Source organism: Patella vulgata, chromosome 1, assembly GCF_932274485.2.
Source record: "Patella vulgata chromosome 1, xgPatVulg1.2, whole genome shotgun sequence".
In the NCBI taxonomy this organism is placed as follows: domain Eukaryota; kingdom Metazoa; phylum Mollusca; class Gastropoda; family Patellidae; genus Patella; species Patella vulgata.
In genome coordinates, this window is record NC_065879.2 from 64,312,749 (window position 1) to 64,334,030 (window position 21,282).

The window sequence follows — 21,282 nt, forward strand, 5'->3', positions numbered from 1 at the left end:
AAGACTGAAAGACTGGCGGTCTTCGTAGTGTGCAGTTCAGTGGATGGCGGTTTTGATTTAAACATCAACTATATCCAACAAGTTGGCTAGCACTGATCGTCTTTCCTCCAACTTCTTTCCACAGAGAACTTCTCCTTCCCCTGTTGGCCTGTGCATTTGAGAAGATGGCAGGTTAAGGAATCTCCTTAGAGCTTTGCTGGATCTCGGCCGTTTCAGGACGTCCCCTTTGTACATAATCTGGGTGAGGAACCAGGCGACAATCCCTTCTTTCCACATGGAAAGCTCTATCCATTGCAAGGCATCAGTGGGTGAACACGTAGATTCCAAAGGATCGTAGGTGAAATTCGGCCAACTTCGATTAAAACTAGGACGTCCATGCTTTCGTCCACACTTTCACCCCGGTATACTTCCCAGGAACGGGCCTATTCCTCCTCACTTTTCAAAGGGTCTTTTAGCTCTCGGCACCACTGCAATACGAGGTTTCTTGTCTTGCCCGATGGTCCATTCAGGTGGGCTACAACTCTTTTGCAGATAGAGGGAAAACCAAGATGAATTGCTCTCACCCAGAAAGTCTTGCTCATGGTGTCTCAGAAATCCTGGTGAATACATGAAAGCCCCTGCAGAAGATACATACGACTTTCATCTTTCGGTGAGGTAAAGTGCTTTTTGGTATTGAAGGCTTTGGAATAATCATCCAGACCGCAGATATACTTGAAAGAAATGATGAATTTAACTCTGAATTTAAACCTGAAATGATAAATGTGGGACTGTTTACTACTATAATAATCAAATCACCAACGGAATATACGGTACGAAAACGATCTAAGTCACGAAGATTACCGGGACGCGAATACCATCTACCGCAGTAAGAAGTACACGGGGAAATACCATCATTAGTTGGTTATGGGAGTATACACCAAGTTTCATCATTCTCACTTAATTTGAACTAAAGTTATTATGTTCCAAAGCATCAACCAATCAAATTGCTTATTTCTGCTTAGCCTAAGAAGAAAGTGCCCATCTTGGAACTTCAACAGGGCATTGACCTAATAAACACCAACACCAAGTTTGAACATTTTAGCTCAATTAGGAGAGCTATTGTGTCCCAAAAAGTGTGACGGACAGGCAGAAGAACGGACGGACGGACCCATTTTAATGGTCCAGGAGATATTTATTTGACACTGGTAGGTTTGAATTGAAACCGGCAAGGTGCTATTTCATTGGACCGATGTTTCGCCAGCATTCATGCTTGAGGTACGCGTGGAATTTTTAAAGTTTTTACGACGTATATATTGAAATTGAAGTTGGTCAATTGCCTCCTGTACAAAACATCGAATAGGTTTGATTTCGTCAGGTATATCACATGCTCATGATCAAGTATGGTGGCTGAAAGCGTCCATTTAGATCGGCGGGTTTCTAGATACAACGCGAGAGTCGCCGTTAAGCCAGCACGACGAAAAAGGCGCCGATCGGCGAATTTTTCGTCGTACTAGCTTAACGGCGACCCGCGACTTTCACAACACGAAAGTCGCCGTTAAGCCACGCGACGAAAAAGTCGCCGAAAAAATCGGCGCCTTTTTCGGCGACTTTTTCGTCGCTCTGGCTTAACGGCGACTCTCGCCTCGGAAGTTTATAGTTAGTTACATGCGCAATGGCTACATTTTACTTCTTGTATATAAAATCAGAATGGAGGAGATTTTGGGCTGTCGAGCTATATCAACATTTTCAGTGACACTAGGGCAAATTAAAATTTATGAGTGTTACAGACACGTGTACTTTCAAAACCTGTTTAGTTACACTGGAATTAGATTTAAAATGTACACGTCTTTATATCACTAAATATTTCCCCATTGATTTAATGTTAATTCTCGTGTCTTAGACCGGCTCTAACTTTTTCCCAAATTTTCGTTGGGTAGAACGCTTTCTGCCACAGATGGAACAACATGTGGCAAACTCTCGCACAAAAGCATGTATGAGGTTCACCATGAAAAACCTGAAATACACAAGCTGGAAGTAGAGACAAGTAAACATGCAATTTTCGGCCCTACATTTCAACCTAACCGACCTCTCAAAATCATGAATATTCACCAAAACCTGGCAGAAAATGTATTTTCAAACCCCCTTCTTCGATTCTACACCAAAAATCGCCATGCAAAAGGGGGAAAAGAGAAAGGGAGAGAAAGACTAAAAATAACTTTCGCCCTACATTGGTGGGTGAATGCGTAGAAATATTTGGTGATCTATGTGCGTAAAATGTAGCCATTGCGCATGTAACTAACTATAAACTTCCGAGGCGACAGTCGCCGTTAAGCCAGAGCGACAAAAAAGGCGCCGATTTTTTCGGCGACTTTTTCGTCGCGTGGCTTAACGGCGACTCTCGCGTTGTATCTAGAAACCCGCAGAAAGTCGCGGGTCGCCGTTAAGCTAGTACGACGAAAAAGTCGCCGATCGGCGCCTTTTTCGTCGTGCTTGCTTAACGGCGACTCTCGCGTTGTATCTAGAAACCCGCAGATCTAAATGGACGCTTTCAGCCACCATAATCAAGCGTGACTAGTAATACTTTACTTTAAAAACGTTCTTATTTTCTCACGTAAATGGTTCTGCATTTGATTTTACAATTCTGCACGCTTTCCTTCGGTGCCGGAATAGTAGGTCTCGCACAGCCCACGAGAGTTTCGTTTTATACAAGGTGATCATGAATACGGTCAGGTTTGCGTTGAGATACTCCCTCTTCGTGTTCTGCCTACAGTAATGAGGTTATGTACGAGGAACGGAATTGGTGTGGTTAGTAACTGTTGATTGCAGCGCGGCGACCTTCCTGATAATGTTCAAAAGGACATCGAAGGGCGTAGTTCCTGTATACGTAAATGATTGTTCCGGAATGGGTATGATCACAGTCAGCAGGATTCTAACTTAACAGGAAACGATCCCTCTGATTATACCCCTAACCTTGACCCGCGGCCGTATACGCATCCTGATGCTGAGGGTAAAATATATTTTGATTTTGTTTTAATTTTCTCACTGTTAAATTATCAATTTAAGATATTAAACCGTGAAAATAAAATATTGTCCGAAAAATACATTTGAAGATCAGCTACTCTGATCTAGCCTATCAAGTCAAAATCATCTGATAAAGATTTTGACGGGTGTTGACGGAATTTTTAGAGTCTGGCGTGATTTACCTAATTCACATCTGTTTACTTCCTGGTCCTTCCGCATCAAAATCATGGCTATTCACCAAATATCCTTCTTCAATTCTAGACCAAAAAGGTCAACAAAGTATGCCATGTAAAATTGAGAAAGAACTGCTAGAAATAGAGAAGCTAAAATCAGGGGAAGCAATTATAAGTCTTAGTTCCTCAAGTTTGGAGTTATTTCCCATTCTCAAATAATTTAAATATTACAGAAAGGGGACGAACCCAAAGTCTGCTGTCTTCAATAATGACTTTTTGATTATTGTAAATTATGTGGGATTATTCGATTGATCGTACTATATCAGCAGAAGATGTTAACCCGTGTCACTGCCATTGGCATATAAGTATGCAAATATTTTCCAGGCAATCTGGCAGCAGGGCTGACAGGTGTGGCTGTTCCGAGGTAGTCATCAATTACTGCTTGTAAAGCCTGGCGCACACTATGCGACAACTTAAGCGACGAGTCTGGCGACAAATATCGCCTCAATATAAGTGGATTGAGCACACTACACGACGACTTTGGCGATCACGCAAAAAAAACACCCTGACACCTGTAAATTCATTCTAGTCGTCATCGCGTTGAATACTTCAGTTAATATTGTTTTGTACATGATGATCAGCAGGCGGCGTAGCCGTCATAGTACAACGCCCGTCGAGTGCAGTGCGTTTATAGTATTATAAGTAACTAGCTCAAATTGGGCGACTCTTGCATGTATAGAAAAACAAGCTACCGTGAGGATGAGTCCAGAAATATTCCAGAGAATCCTAAATATAATCAATCCTCTCATTGCCAAACAAACAACCAAGATGAGACAACCAATAAGCCCAGGTGGGCGATCGACGGTCACTCTCCGTTTTCTCGCTACAGGTACTGGAAAAATAACGCCCATTCTAATTACCATCCATGAATCCTAGGACTATATTATTATTGAGTACATTGCTATATAGACGGAACAATCCACTCTGCCTACCATATGTATTCGACAGCTTTGCCAGAATTCCAAACTTAATTTCAATTAGTTAGTTAGGGCTAAATTAGATTACCCGAGTCACTTAATATTATACATGCAACAAAAAAAAAATACTGAGAAATCTCGTGTGTGGTTATGTCACATGAGAAGAATGACCAAAAATGATTGGTTTAATAGGTGAATTTATTTTCTTCGTTGTCGCTTAACTTGTCGCCGAGGTGAGCACATTAAACGATTTGTCGCCGATGAAGCGACGACTTGGGCGACCATATCGGCGACCATCGCCGCGATGGTCGCTGGCGACGAAATATCGCTTGCGATCGAGTGCGCACACTAGGCGAGTTTTTGATTCTTCATCGTCGGCGACCGAAATCGCCTATGTCGTCGCGTAGTGTGCGCCATGCTTAAAGAATAATTGGCCTTAAATATGAATGAATATAGGCCTAGTGAAATGCATATCCTGCAATATATTCATAATTATCCTGTAACATTGGGGATCTCAAATTGGGCCCCGCATTTTCTACAACCGACCCTGGATGTGGGTATTTTAATAAGGACATTGGATTTCACAACTGTTAAAAAATTAACCCCCAAAACTAAATAACTCACAGCTGAACACTGGGAAATATTTAAAAGACTTTAGAGAAAATAATTCGGATCTATATTTTAGATCTCCAAACAAAAGGTATATGTCATAACAGCTTTAATTTACAGGATAAGTCTATATAAAATAAAACATGAGTAAAAATTTTAGTAAGGTGATCTATAGTATTAAATATCTACGACTTCATTAATATCACTCATCCTATGTTTTGTCTAATAATGTTATTTTGTAACCTTTAAAATTAAATATTATAATGCATCACTACGTGAAATGTCTTTGTACCAACCACCCATACTCTTGATTATTGTTTTGGTTGTGCTTTATCGGCAGGGGTCCCGATGCACGATGGAGGGCCTAACACGGGCGTCTGATCGTACACTGGGACGACAACCCGAGGGGCACTGGTGTACTTGTTAGTTTGCCCGTAAAATGAAAGTTGGACTTTGAGAAATAGTGGGTCTACTTGCACGACGTATTATAGTTTTCATTATCCCGGTTGGTGTAGAAAAGTAGGCCGTTAAACTCCATTTCATTCATTGCTTTATCGGTCCTGTTCAAATAAAGCTGTTTGTCCCCATATGGATGGGGGCAGGCGCACGCCTATGAGACATTTTCACAATGTGGACGTATACAGGGGAGATAACTCGTTAAGTCCTACAGTCCAATGTCGACGTATATCGGGGAGATAACTCGTTAAGTCCTACAGTACAATTTCCAACTCTCTGCACGCACGCCCAGAGATCAACTCGGACCGAAGCATGTGTGTATGCAGAAGTCAATAATGAGGAAAAGAATATAATAGTAATGTTTGTGTCGCAGTTTGACTCGGTACCCGGGTTGGTTAGATACCTTACCTGTTTATACGCCCACAGTTTAATGTGGACGTATATTGTCGTCGCCCCTGTCCGCCCTGACATCCGTTCATTTGTGCCTAAGGAAGAACCTTGTCAGAATTCGGATTTTTCGAACGCAAACCGTACAGTTACACCCTATTGAATAAGTCCTCTGTGGGTAACTTTATTTTAAATCAGTGAGATTGGTCATTGTGCCATTAGAAAGAAACCTACCAAATTTCAAAACCATATATTTTCAGGTAGTAATCGCAGAGTTTGGGGCTAAAGTTATATTATCAGTAAGTTTTTATCGATACATGGGCAAATTACAGCCGGCCTAATATGGCGTTCACGGTAGAATAGCCTTCTTTATTACAGATAGTCTGTTAACATATTCGATTTTTAACTGGTTCTGTTAACAGCCTATATAATGTTATCTATTATTTAATTACAGATGTTGTAGAATTGAATAATCATTATTATTAACTTTGGGTAGACTTCTCGGCAAATTCTTGTTTCAAACGTCTACCGTTTCGCTGTAATCCATCATTTTCCAATTATTAGTAAAACAGAATCTTCTTCTATTAGTGTCTAATGTCCGCGTCCACCGAGGGTGATATCTCAGACATTTTCAACGATTTCTGTTAATAACTATGCCAGAGTTATGGACCATTATCACTTTGAAAAATGCCGTGGACGTGTTAGAGGCCAAATTTATCATCCGATTGACTTTAAATTTATACAATGTGTTTTATGCTGATGAGTCAAAAAAGATGTTTGATTTTCAAACAATTCCGATACTCACTGTTCGAGTTATGGCCCTTGAACAATCTTCTGGAGGCGAAAGTTATTATGCCATTGACTTCAATGTTTACCCGGTGTTTAAGAGACGAAGACTTATTAATTTTCAACTATTGCCGGAAATTATTGTCTTTAAATTTGTGCAGTGTTTATGTTAATACGATGAAGAATCTGATAATGTCTTTCGACGTTATTACCCATGATCACTTTTTTTTAAAATCGTGTAGACCCTCCAGTAGTACCTTGTAAATTGTCCCATTACCTACAAAAGAATAACTATGTGACAATTTTACAGACTGCCCGGACGTCTTAGCAGCTGTGGACGGAAACGCCGCTGTCTGGCCAAAATTCCCCTTACAGCACACTGCACTGCGTATACCAGTCTGTATTGCAAATAAAATGAACTAGAGTTTAATGTCTTGGATATCTGCACCAACCGGGATACTAAAGATGTTTTTACGCTATGCAGTGTGCTATAAAATACCATCAATTATATACACGGAACCTAAATGTCTAGCCTAGTTTCCCTTTGTCAGTGGTGCAGAAAGGGGTAAATGCATCTAGTCGTTAGGATGGAACAAAAATGGAGGTCCCGTTCGTTAAAGTTGGAAATTAAATGAAGAAGTCATCTAGCACTGTGTTGTCGGGGCAAAATATCCCTCATTGAATAATACGTGGCGCATTATCTCGGTTGGTGAAGAAAGGTAAGTCGTTTCATTTTCTACGACATATTATTTTCACCCAAAATTGTTATTAACCAGTTGATATTATGGGGAAAATGTTATTGTAGTATAGGGGTTGTTAAAAGTTGTTTTCAGGTAAAGAGTTAACCGCGGCTTTTTTCTTTTTTATGATCATCTCACTACCCACGCGTTCTGCATGAATAATTCTATCTCAACTGCTCGCGGCCAAAGTATCATGTGTTATTATTAACGTTGTTCATAGCAGCCTAAAAATGCGTGAAATTACCTTAAAAGGTTTTTTTTATAAAGTTGGACAATTATTATTACATACTGGTGAGATGTAAAACTCTATTCTGTTGGAAGAGTGCACAGGGTGATCTGACTATTGAGAGAGAGACAGCGGGGGGGGGGGTATTATTTACGTTGTTTATAGCAATATGGGGGTTGATGGCCGAATAGTTAGCACGTGCGCGCTGTATCATAAGGTCTGTCATTGGGCAAGCTGGCGTTGTTTCGAATCCCTTGTTGTACGTGACAAGGAGTAGGGTCGTCTGTCCCACCTCGTGGGTTTTCTCCGGGTCCTCCGGTTTTCTCCCACTGCTAAAGACCCCTACACGCAAGCGAAATACTGAAAAAAATATTGAACCATGTTTTATTCCCGAAATGACCTAGTTTGTGTCGAGTGCACGTTAAACCCCATTTCTTTCTTTCTTTTTTAAGTTTCTATAGCAACATAAAAATGCGTGAAATTACCATAAAAGATGTTTTATAATGTTGGACAATTTTTATTACATCCTGGTGAGACGTAAAACTTTATTCTGTTGGAAAGGTGCACCGGGTGATCTGACTATTGAGATTGAGGGACAGAGATGGAGAGACATGAGGTTTTAACGTACACACGATATAAAATAGGTTATTTGGGGACTAACATGGTTCAATTTTATTTGGACACGCGACTCTACTCCTTGCCACGCACAAGCCGGAAATCGAAACCACGCCATTTGACTAATTGACAGACCTTGTGATCTAACGCACGCGCGTTAAACTATTCGGCCACCCAACCCTCTGGTCTGACTGTTGAGAAATAGTAATTCTGATATTGTCCACAGTAACTTCGGCTTCTGAAATCCGTGTACAAAATATGATTTAAATACATGTTTTCTATTTCTAGAACACCTGATACCACTTCTTGTTAATTTGAGTAGTTCATATAACAAACGAGTTGTTGTTGTGTTCTGTATTTCAGAGATTATTGTCACATGTAGCTCGTATCAGTTTCTCTGTAAATCAGTATAATCTACTTACAGGATAAGATAAATATCTCACAGATCTCACGGGATTAACCCCCCAAAACACCTTTAACCTACCCCGAGGGAATATTAGTCTGGACATTGGCCAATGGTTATACTTCACTGACCACTGACTGGTGTCAAATTTTGTCTTCAGTAACAGAAACCAATTTGTGTAAAGGTGTTTCTGTTGTGTGTTAGATTTATCTAACTGCCTATCCCCTTTCGTTCACTCCGGTTTCTCCGGTTTCCCCTAACCCTAAAGCCCCCCTCCCCCCACACACACACCAGCTGTCTAAAAATCAGTCCATTCTACGTAGAGGTATTTATAGACATGCAAACTATGGTAGCGTTACACAATAACAACACGCTTTTCATTTTTGAAATATGTGTCCGATCTGCATGGTTTGTTGTGCGTTTAATTTTGAAAATCTGATAGATAGACCTTCAGATATAAGGTCTAAACCATCTAAAGGAGATAGGATTCTCATACTTAGCTGATCACTAACCACGTATGAATACTGATGGTTACTGTCAATGACCAGGTATTATGTGTAGGATAAAGCACGATACTGAGGTTATGCTGAGGAAGAAAGACTGAAGAAAATAAACCGAGAAAAAGAAAAACCGAGACCGATGGTTTTTCTGTCGAGGCTTACAGGTTTTAAGAAATATTTTCAGAAGAATAAACCCCAAATTTCCATGTATATATCCAAAGTCGCCCCCGACTTTCAGACCGCAAGTTATTCCGGGCATAGAATATACCCCAAAGATCCAAGAGATTTACCGTTATAGATTTATAATACTACGTACGGCGATTATTTGTTGGTCGGTGCGTCAACAGCCGGGAAGTAGAATCTAAGCTAATAGTTAGTAGCTACTGGTTAGTGACGACTCCCTATGGTATTACACAGTATATTGCCATTGGTCAGTTGTTTACTCTAACAGAGCATTTTGTTTATTTATACAAATTCTTTACATATATGTTATATATGGGGTCATATACCATAGTCACCAAAATACACATTTATTGTTCTATATATTATATATAGATACGTGTTGTATAGCCAGGTATAGTTTTAAATACTACTATATCTACATTCATATATCGCAAGGAAGGGCGTCTAGCCCGATTGGTACAGAAAAATAGAACGTTAAACCCAATTTCAGTGTTTTGCTTTAATTGATGTGATAAAGTATTTCATTGTGTCTGGTTGCTCAAATTATGGTTAACAAGCCCAAGACATATTTAACTTTTATAAACGTAATAGTTACCTAACAGTTTTAGTGATTTAAATGGCTGCAAAATCAATCATTATGAAAAGACCTTTTGTATATATTTTTATATATTATTGATGTCGAAACCAAGTTGCCATTGACCGACTGTTGCTGTGTTAAGTCAGGGATAAATTTCTAATCTCTCCTGTTGCCTCAAAATGAACACATATAATTATCTGTAGCCATATTAAACCACCAATATTATGCCATCTGTCTGTCTATTAAATATAAATATTCAATTTATTAGTATCTGTGGGTGTTTTTTCTAGACGTCCTATATCCGAATTGCAATTGGATCCCTAGACTGAATATCCTTTAGCAGTATTTGATTAAATAACGGTGACATGATTTTATATATACAATTTTAGGATTTGAGAACACTTCGTCTGAAGAAAATTGCTAATCGCGAACGAAGACTGTGGAATAATGTTGCTCTTTGAATTCCAACTTGCTTGTGATGAAAACGGTATAGGGAGATATTGTCATCACGAACATACGAAAGTGCCTTTTAATTTAAAAAAATAATTCACTCCGCCATATGGGTCACATTTCATTTGTAAGATATTTCAAATATCACTAACGGTGAAATGACCGATTGACCTCATGTGTCCAGTTATCGGGCATTGAAACCCATGTAATATGTATATTTAATATTATAGGGAATATTGAATTAATATTATAATGAAGGGTTGACTTCTCTATTAGTAACAGGTGATAAACAAATCTATGTTAAATATGTTACTATTAATAACATATAATATGCACGAGATACACGAGGCGTGGTACAATAATGCTAGGTGTGGTGTAAATATTGATAAGTGTAGCGTGCAAGCTGCATTCGGGCTTCAGATACGAGAGAGAGAGAGAGACAGACAGAGACAAGGGGTGGGGAAGGGGTCGCAAAATCTAGTCATCAAGTTCGATACAGACAGAATGTATTCTGAATTTGTAAAGAATCTAGACCCATCATACGACATAAGCAGAATGCATATTGAATTTGTAAATAATGCAGGTTTGTACAAATAAACACACCTTTAGTCTTTTTTATCCGTTGTATCATGCCATCAAAGGCAGAACCAGCCAGGTCGTTCACAAATCTCTAAAGAGTCAAATATTTGTACTCTTCGCCGCCATCTTCGAATTGTGACGTAATATCGATGCACGTCCAAGTTTCAAACTTGAATAGACGGTTCCTTGGGCTTTTTTCGAAGTGAGTCAACCCCAAGAAGAAGAACAACGACAACAAGAACAACAAGATGAGTAGCGCTTGGGGCCCACTTCCTGGTCAAAACACCTTATGACGAAGCTTAAGTGTGAAAAAAATAATGCGAAATAAATAAGAACCTATGTAAAATTTAAGTTGCTATATATAACTTAAGTTAGAATTGGTTGATTTAAAAACATTTGGACAAAAATGAACTCTATCTTTAACATTCCAACATGGTGGGACTTTAAGTTTAATAGCACGCCCTGTTATAACAAATAAACATTTATTACTTTTGTACTATCATAAAGTATATTACCATCGATCTCATAGGGCAAAGTCCATAAACATAAAATAAACATAGGACGTTAAACCCCGTTTCATTACCTTGATATACACGTAGATTGCATGATGACTGTTTTGTAGTAGTCCTAAATGAAGTTTGGGTACGTGGCATCATCATGAGCTGTCAATGTTACCATTTGGTCCATACATAGAAAGCACGGGTTACTTGCTAATGATCGCAAAATCCTGAGTAATGTCATTAGAATTATTTTAGAATTTTGCCAATTTTCAATCTACACTGGACGATATCTTGTGGGTGGATAGTATCAAGTGTTCGGGGTGATCTATCAGATAACCAAGTGATGTGTGGAATCAGATGTTCCGAAGAACGTGCCCGTCACAACTATAGTTGTATAATATGTGCCCTTACAGCGATTTCAATCCGCTCCACGTGTTACTTTGTGTTCGAGTGAAATATAGCCGTTAGTGGACACGGGCTATTATGTTTCATTAGTTTAAGCGAACAATTTTTATGCAACTAGGGATGCACGACTATTAGTCAAACAACAAAAATGTGCCCCTCGAGAGATTGCTTGCTTCCCCGTTTATAGGGATTGGTGTACGATTTCAGAGCGACGAGCAATTCTTTGTCACCGAATATTAAAACTTCTTTGATATTTAGTGAATTATAATCGCCAGCGACAATCCGTCGATGTCCGTTTCCAAGATGCCCTTGTCTTCTAGATATGTCAACAATTGGAGTGTTGTCTTGAGTCCATGCATATATTACATGACAAGTAGTATTATATCGGGTCGGTCACCTAATCTCGTCGGTTTTCTTTTGTGTCTTTCGGTTTCCTTCCACTACTAAATAACACTGAATTATTGAAATAAAAAATATACAATATCAGTCCTGAAATGACCTCGTTCGCGTTGAGTGGGTGTTAAGTTCCCCTCTTCCCCTCCGTAATATTGATGTACAGTGAAATGAAAATGAGTCGTAGGAAGTCTAAACGTCTTCATATGACCTTATCACACTTATTAATTCTTGCATATTTTTGTGACGAGTCATTTAATTAATTATTACCAGTCCGGAAAATATCAAAAATATCAAATTAATTTAAATCACTTTAACCTTTGCCACAATACATATTATATCACATCACGAAGAAATGACATACTTCCAGTTAAAAAATTTCCAGTTCTCGGGCACAGAATGACCTAAGTAACCTTGGGGAATATATCTTTAATATATTGTTTTTGCAGTTTTTGGATTGACCAAGTTTATGAATAAATATCTGTAATAAATAGACAATCTTGATTCATTTCGTTCTACCAATCTGAGCAGTTATCATGCTAATAACAAGGACTGGCAAATTATGCGAATTCAGTAATTTAATCGAGAATATCAAAATTTATCTCATCCCTTGCATTGGTTCCCATCCATATCTCAGTCACACTGTGTGTAATTCATTAAGTTCAACCAGTCTCATCTTTTGTTATGCTAACAAGCCTACTCTTTCCAAGATTGTCTAATATGGGTGCCTTAATGAAGTGGTTTAGAAGAGCGAACCTTGGTTAACCCCTGGAACACAATACAAGCATATTACAAGAACAATAGCCATGTCCCAATAACCATCCGTGAGTCACTGGTGACACAGATCTTGACAAATGGTTAAATAATCGACACATTCTATCACTGTTCTTATCTGGGCCCTTTTTCCACCTTCACGGCTTGGTTGATTGAAAGACGAGTTCCCATCTTCACAAGCCAGGCACTAATCGGCTTAGTTGATCGAGTCTATGCTTCATCCATTCTATCATCGATAAGGGGCATTAGGGGACGGTATAATAGTTTTTGGATTGAGAGGTCGAAAGGTAAACGATTACACAAAGTTTGAATTCATTTAAACAGATCACAGAAATTTCTTAAATAAAAGCACAATAACGTCATCGTGTGTTGGAATCACATCATTCTATTGCATGCCACGAACAATTTATGGAAACAATTTACTTTAACGCACGTTAAACCGTGGTACCTTTTCTTACCATTATATTTAGACAAGTATTGTTAGGTCAACGCTGTTTTTTCGTTCTGTTTTTAAAGGAAGGCACATTGATAAATAAAGATCATCTGATTTGTAGTTTTAGAGTACACGTGTGGAGGCTAGTCTTTATTTTGTTTTTAGCATTGGTGTGTGTCTTCAGATTCTTATATACATGTATACATATATTAGTACAACTAAACTAAGTGTGTATAAACATATCAGCTGTTAACCTGTGATCTTATTTCCTAAGAGGTCATGGTGGCTCAGTGATTAATAACCGGGTGGTGGCAGGGTTTCGATCCCGGTGTTGGCCGAGCAAGTACCCCGGGATTTTCAAGTGTGATTCCCATTGTCAGTGGTGCAGGGCGGCGGACGTGCACTTAAAAAACCCATGACCGTTGGAATTCGAAATAAGTGTCGGCAGTAGCGTCACTGTTCCAGCAAACTTTCCCTCATAGCACACTGTCTGGTGTATGTCGGTCTTCATTATTTTTTTTAAAATTAGCAATTTTTTTTTTATCTATTTTAACAATTCTTTGTTCTTTAAGATTCTTGACAAAATCCGTATTATCTAACGGCAAATTTTTCCCGGTTGAAATTATTCTTAACATACTTAATTTGAAATAGACGGTAGCCCAGTTGGGCAAAAAAAAATTCATGGCACGCTGCATGGCATATGTCCGTCTTCATTTGCCCGGGGGGTGCAGAACAGTTTGACGTTAAACCCCATTTCATTTCATTTATTACCTACAGTATCTATATCTTGACTCACTTAAGGGACCAATATTCCGGAATAAAAGGCCGCTATAAACGTGCAGACCATACACAATAAAATGTAATATGACTTTTCTATTCATTTCTTCGTAATCCGTCTGTCGACTCGTTTGATTGTTATAAGTATACCATCGGGTTTGGCAACCAGGCAGGGTATGTGGTCGTTTCTCGGGGGGGGGGGGGTAAAGAATAGCTTAATCAAAACTGGCTTAATATTTTAAAACATTTCTCTTCAACTCATTGCAATACAATTCCTCATGACAAATTTAAAGTTAGATTAATAGTAGTTTGCCAGACAAGGTAACGTATAACCAGGTTGTTATAAGATTCTTCACCCTGTTCATTATTATTTTTTTTAATATTTTTTAAAATAAATTTCGTAAGGGATAAGGGGAGGGGTGGAGAGGGGTAGATAACTTGGTGAAAATTGTTCAAAAACTTTTAAGTCCATTAAGTTACTACAATAGGGAAATATCCTTAAGAAACAATCACGGAACAATAACTCTAGATATTCTTTTGTGAAAATAAAACAAAATGCTCAGGAACCATTTTGCTGACGATTCTACTGAAGTAATCAAAAAGCCATGTCGCGATCAGTTACGCATCTCTTTAGTTCAATATTTTCATTTCATTGCTTTATCATATATTGCTTCACCTGTATTTCCATTGTTTTAATAAAACACATTGCTAGGGGGCTTTTTAACAAAATAACTTTCCGTTCTAAGTATCTTATTTATTTGTATAATTTTTTGTTTTACTTATTATTATTAGGTTCTTTGGTCGATTGGGTACTGTATTGTATATTATGTGTGTGTGCACAGATTTTAAGGCGTTTTTTCTAACTAAAATACGATAAGGAACCATGCCAAACCGCGGGCATGATAAATCTCTAAGTGGACCACGCGCCCCTATACATTATTAACAGTTGAAAGACATATTTTCATCATTTTATCAATTTCTTATAACTGCTCTTTTTCAACAGAAGAATGCTCAGTCCAAAACCAATATCGCATTGACAACTCGGCGCGGTTTTTTTGTGTTTTTTTTACGGTCATGAACTTTGACACACTGGGAGGTTATCACAGAGTAAAAATACTCTGTGAGATATGTTTGTCCAACCGTGTCGCACTTCAAAGAAGAACGGAGGATTAGTTGTGTTCTACGTCACCAGTCTTGTGAACTGTCCCGGATGTAAGGTGCGCGCCTACCTGTGTTTTAAGGGTGACGCTTTGAATTTAGCCGACATTCAAACTGATTATTAACGTAAGTAGCTGATTTTAAATGTTGCTTTCTGCAGTTCATATTCAATTTAAACAGTTTTTTTAGGCTGCACAAGCTTGACTTCTAAATGAAAAGCGTGGATGTGCATCGGTGACATTGTTTATGTGCTAGACGAACGTGTCTCGATTCAGTAGTACGAGGCACTGGTTAAAGTTACCTGTAAGCGAGTGAGTTGGTGACCCAACCAAGCATAGGTTTTGACCTAAATTATTCTGTCGAGAGGTATTTCTGATCGGGTACATGTTTTCTGAGTCATATGTATGGAATTTAGATTTATTGATATATCAAGAGGATAATTCATCTATAACATTGTTGTAAATGTGTATATATGTAGTGTTAATACATGTACGTATATCGTACAAGTATACATGTGGTCAATGTAAATAATGTCTTTTTCTTCCTCGAGTCTGGCTTGAGTTTTCATATATGTACTGGTAATGTTTATTTATTATAGTATTTGCATGTATTTATTATTTTAAATACTTGAATACCATTGTGTTCCGCCAATGTTAACAATACTGGTATAGCAGTTCATCCTGTTGTACAGTGTATATCCATTTTAGCAAAAAATAATACATCAGTGTAAAGAAATGAATTGAAATGAGGTTAAACGTCCTACTGTTCCGCTCCGACTGGGCTAATGAAGACGGGCAATTGGGCATACAGTATGCTATGAGGGAAATGTACGGCACTGTTGTTGCCATGGCAAATAGTATGTACATGTAACTTGTCAACATGTTAGAAATGAAATGGTTTGCTACAAGGGAAAATTTTACCCAGACAGCGGCACTACAATATACTCTAATTTCAAATTCCAACTGCCAAGGATTTTTTTGTGTGCAAGCCAATATGTATATCCGAACGACTAGACACTTTCCATTGGAAGGCCTTCCATCTTACACCACTAACAACGGGGCACACACTAGAAATTTCTGATGAGTTTTCATTAAGCAAAAAATAATTTAGAAACAGGTCTGAATGTAAAGGATGTAAACCGAAAGTTAGTAACAAAATAGCCTTGTAGATTCCCTGTGGTTTCATCCCAGCCTCATGTAATTTGTGCTTAGGCTATGATTTTAATTGCACATTTCAAGGTTAATTTTACAATTATATTTACATTACAAATGGACTATTTTCTCAAAAATTTACCAGTAACAGAAAAGACATAGAAACCCCAATGTGACGCGATATAAAATTTTCAAAACCATCAAACAAAATTATATATTGTACTTACGCATGGAAGTACCTTCTTTGGGCCAATATTTTGGCAAAGTTATTACCCAAAATAAAATCAGTTTATCAAATTATGTGGTCAAAATGTCCATTGCATTGCTTGGTAAAATTGTTATTCTCCATTTTAAAATTGAAAGGTCACTGTGCTGTTTAATAAGCCATCCAATAGAGCCAAATAAATCGTCCAATAAGCTATTTAAAGAAGAAATAGCAATCAACTACATGTATATCAAATATTGTTTCTGCCGACATTTTGAGAACAATTTGTCTTTTCCATTAATGCTTTCTTAGAGAGTTAACCATAGGCCACATTATCCAGTTGGTCAAAGGTGTCAGTGTCACTATTTAATCAATGTTATGATCAAGCAGGAAAACCCCACATATATGTACATGTAATAGAAAGAAAAAGTTTATAAAAATGAAAATCCAAACAATTAAGTTGACTACACATGGTTCTCGTGCTATATGCAGGTCTCTTCTGGTTGATTCAAAATCATAAAACACTGACTGATGGAGAAGTATTCTTTCAGAAAACCGGGAATAAGATTGTCAGAGGACAAGTTTTGAGTAAAAGGGGAGTCTAGTGTTAACAATAGTACATAAAAGTGGGGTCTAGTGTTAAATAATACAAGTATAAAATGGTAGTAAATGTTAGTAGTATAGAGGGGATTGTAATGTCAACTAATCATAGTATAAAGGAAGTGTCATGATGCCAAATAATCTTAGTGTAAAATGAAGCTAGTGTTAAATAATAATATAAAAGGAGAGTTTGGGTGTCAAATAATAATAGTATAAAGGAGAGTCTTAGTGTTAAATAATAATATTGTAAAATGAGTCTAGTGTTAAATAATAATATAAAAGGAGAGTTTGGGTGTCAAATAATACTAGTATATAAGGAGAGTATAGTGTTCAATAATAATAGTGTAAAATGAGTCATAATGTTAAATAATCATAGTATAAAAGGAAAGCCTTAATGTCCAATAATAATAGTATAAAAGAACAGTATTAGTGTCAAATAATCATCATATAAATGGAGAGTCTTAGTGTCAAATAATAATAGTATAAAAGGAGAGTCTAGTGATAAATGCATGTACATGTAGTAAAAGTAGAGTGAAATAACCCAGGATGAACTGGTTTGTGGGAGAAAACTACCTGGATTGATGTCAAAGATAACCCATCTCTGTGTTTCTGTCTATTGTTCACAAACCCATCCAGTTTATTTGTGGCACTATTGCCGGTAGTAGTAGATGTTATTCAATGTTTACATAGAGATTTGTTGACTTGTCAGACAGGTAGAAACCCTTCTTTATACAGATCAATACTAGCAACACTACATGTACATGCACATCCTCTATTTATAGCAGAAATAAACTGGAAAATGTACAGTACTATGTACATTTTAATAAACACTCTAAACAGATCATCTATTAAAAATCATGTTCCAGGGCTAAACAAGGGCACTTAATGGGTCTATATACACTATATAATACATTGTACATACTACAGTAAATATAAAGTGCTGGATCATAGACTGTGTACAATGACAGATCAACTCCTTGGTCCATGGTTAGACCTCAATTTGTGAGCTGAAAGGCACCTGTGGAACTGTCTAGTAAAATCTTACATAGTCGGATGGATAAGGTCCTAATATGTACATGTATACATTTGTATGGATGTACGTGTACTGTAAAAGAAGTCTTGACAGTTGGATTTTAATGAATGGTTTACAAAAAAATTAATCTCCCTAGCATTGATAATCATGTACATGTATGTTACTCTCAAAAGGACTGAAGTATTTTCATTTGATTCTTTATAGAAACATTCTGTAGCCATAGGATTAATCATAGAAATCGCAAGATTAAGTAACCCCACCCAGGTTGTACAATGTTTTGACACTTAACCTGTGTTAAATGTTACAGTTAATGTTAGTTGTATTGTTCTATACATGTAGCTGATGATGAGTCAATTAACACAAGTCGATTAAGTACTGTTTCTTTAATTACCACCTCTGATTTAAATACATGCTGTCGACATTATATCAACAATTAACAATTAGCTTGTCAACTGCACCCGAAGATTATTAATGGAGAGGTAACAGATATATTTTAATGAATAAAACTTGTTAAACATTCATTAAATGCAAGAGCTAAATCTGCCTATTGCAGATCTTTCTTTAGGCCTGAAATGTTATTTAGATTATTAATTAACTGATTCAGACCATAATCAACCCTCAATGCCATCATTAGCCTGCGATATTTACTGGATTTGAATATATTTTGTGATGGATAATTTAACGTAAAAATGGATAATCAAGACTTTGTTCATTTTCATACCAACGTTAGTAATGAGGATCAAGACTAGCCTAAAATTGAATTGGTGATATCTTGGTTCAGAGTGAAGCAATTTGACTGAAATTTTCAGCATATTTTGTTTTCATTAATTATTTTTTAACTAATATAGGACGAACTGTCAGCCCTTTATATTATCTTACCTAATGCCCCTTTAATTAGGGTTGACTGATTCTTAAAGATTGTCAGTAGTTGATTTGAAGACCTTCGATATAAGTCTTGTCAAATCATGCCAAATTGAAAATCATTTCTTTATCAACTAGCAGCACATACATGTACATGTACATGTAGTCACTAACATGTATCGTACAAGCCCTGGGGCCACATAAGGGATGGCACTGGCACCACTGTTGAGACACAGTCATATTCAGATTATGAATTAAAGAATTTTCTGTAGATGCACATATTTGTGTATCTATTGGATAATCATGAGTGAGAATTATACATGAACATTCACTGTACATGTGGGATGGCTAGATTATTAAACCTGAATGATTAGGTACATTAATAATACATGACCATGTACATGTAGATGTACCACTGCTTAGTGCCAACTGGACGTAAGGTCATTCTTCTGGACAAACTTGAATTTATTTGCACAAACTGGTTATTAACTGTTGACTTATTGAAGTCTAACAACTTTATGTACTGGTAGTTTATATAGTATATAGATACATGTATTCACATTAATGTCATTTTAATAAATTTGCACTGTATATGAAGATAATCACCAACAAACTTTTTTGGGGGGCTATTAACAGTTGGCTTGTTGAAGCGTAAAGTCTCTTTATGTACTTCAACTTGAATTTCTATTGATTAAGTTTGAGTCATATGACCTGAAATTTTAACATGTACATTTTATTATAGTTGTATAATAATATATTCAAGTTTCACAAATGACATCTTGAATTGAATAATATTTAACCATGTCAATGACTCAATATAAGCTAAATAAACAGTGTAGCAAAAGTCAAGATTATAGACCATTGACAATCAATGTTAAAGTTATTGTCAAAGATCTTTGCAGCGAAATAAAAATATAATGTTTAAACATAGCTCTTTTATATTCTGCAATTTTGGTCAGCTTAACTCTTAGAAAAATTGGACTAGCAATGACATGCTAATTGATCGCTTTAATATCCAGAGGTTTGAAGTGTCTCAGTTTTGAATATAATTATTTATTCAGATTGACTGGAACCAATCTACATGTAGTAAACACTTTGCATAGAGTTAAACTGACATTTTCTTGTGTTGTACATGTATTAAGCAGGGCTTATGTACATGTTCACTCAATCAGTTGCAGGGGTGCTTATGTTGATCAAATCAGCCTACATATTGAGGGCAACTGAGAGCAACTGAATTCGGAGTGCTCATGTCGCCTCGGAACTGATAGTGATTACACTTAACACGTAACAAATACCTGAGAAGAAGCCCCGAAAGGCATGCTCAGTCTTGCCATTACATTATTGTCAACATCAACATATGAAAAGCGGATGCCTTCGTTTGCCTCCTTTTGACCTATTTATAAAGTCATGTGATGTTACATGTATTTGCGTGGAAACGAGTTGACGCCAGATGTAAGAGCACTCATGTAGTTGCCGCTAGTTGAAGCGAGATGCAGAAAGTTAAACCTGGACAACTTGGTTCAACTGACCGGAACTAGTTGCTTTGAGTTGTAAGAGGTGCTCAGGTCGACAGTTTTCAGTTGCAGCCGGTGGCATTCCGTTGCTGATACGCCAATTTAGAGGGTCTGCCAGTGAGTTAAGTGGTGTGGTTTCGATTCACCGCTTGTACATGTAAGTGACTAGGAGTAGGGTCACCTGTCCAAGCTTGTGGGTTTTCTCTGGGTCCGTCTGTTTCCTAACACTGCTAAAGACTCCTACACTCAAGCGAATTATTGAAATAAAAATTGAACCATGTTAGTCCGAAAATGACCTACATGTAGTTTGTGTTAGTGGACGCTAAACCCCATTTCTCTCTCTCTTTCAGTTGTAAGGTCAGCGTAGGCCCCGCTTTAAAAAAAACAATTGAATTAAATGCAGTGTAAAAGCTTTATACAAATGTCTTTTAACTTTTATTGTTTGTTAGTGAGGGCTTCATCAAGCAGTAGTTGGGAAAATAAACAATACCCAACATGTATTTAAAAAGTTTACAAGGTATTTCAGATTACAGATTATACTTTGACCATATACATATTTGTAGCCTTCATGTAGCAGCAACTACCAGTACATGTAATTATCTGATAAATACTTCCTGATCGAGTCTTTATGGTAAATGTTTAAACCAAGTGTGAAACAATTGTAAAACTTAAAGGAGCTATATTTCTTTTTTGATGTCAAATGGAAAAGTAGTGAATTTTGTTGATCATGAAATTTTGATACAGTAAGTGATTGAAAAACATATGATAGATTAAATGTTTCCTTCCAATATATAGAGCAGAAGACAATTTGTTTACT

General features: G+C 37.2%; 1 protein-coding gene across 2 annotated transcripts in view; it reads left to right on the forward strand.

Moving 5' to 3' along the window:
* The first annotated feature begins 15,139 nt into the window (after window positions 1–15,139).
* LOC126824460 (neuroglian) overlaps window positions 15,140–21,282 on the forward strand; it is a 63,804-nt gene continuing 57,661 nt past the window's right edge. Inside the window, exon 1 of one of the 2 annotated variants that reach the window (XM_050553728.2) lies at window positions 15,140–15,227. The gene's annotated coding sequence lies outside the window, so the exon portion shown is untranslated. Of the gene's footprint in view, window positions 15,228–15,448; window positions 15,468–21,282 lie in introns of those variants that run through there. The other variant, XM_050553873.2, reaches the window with a different exon arrangement.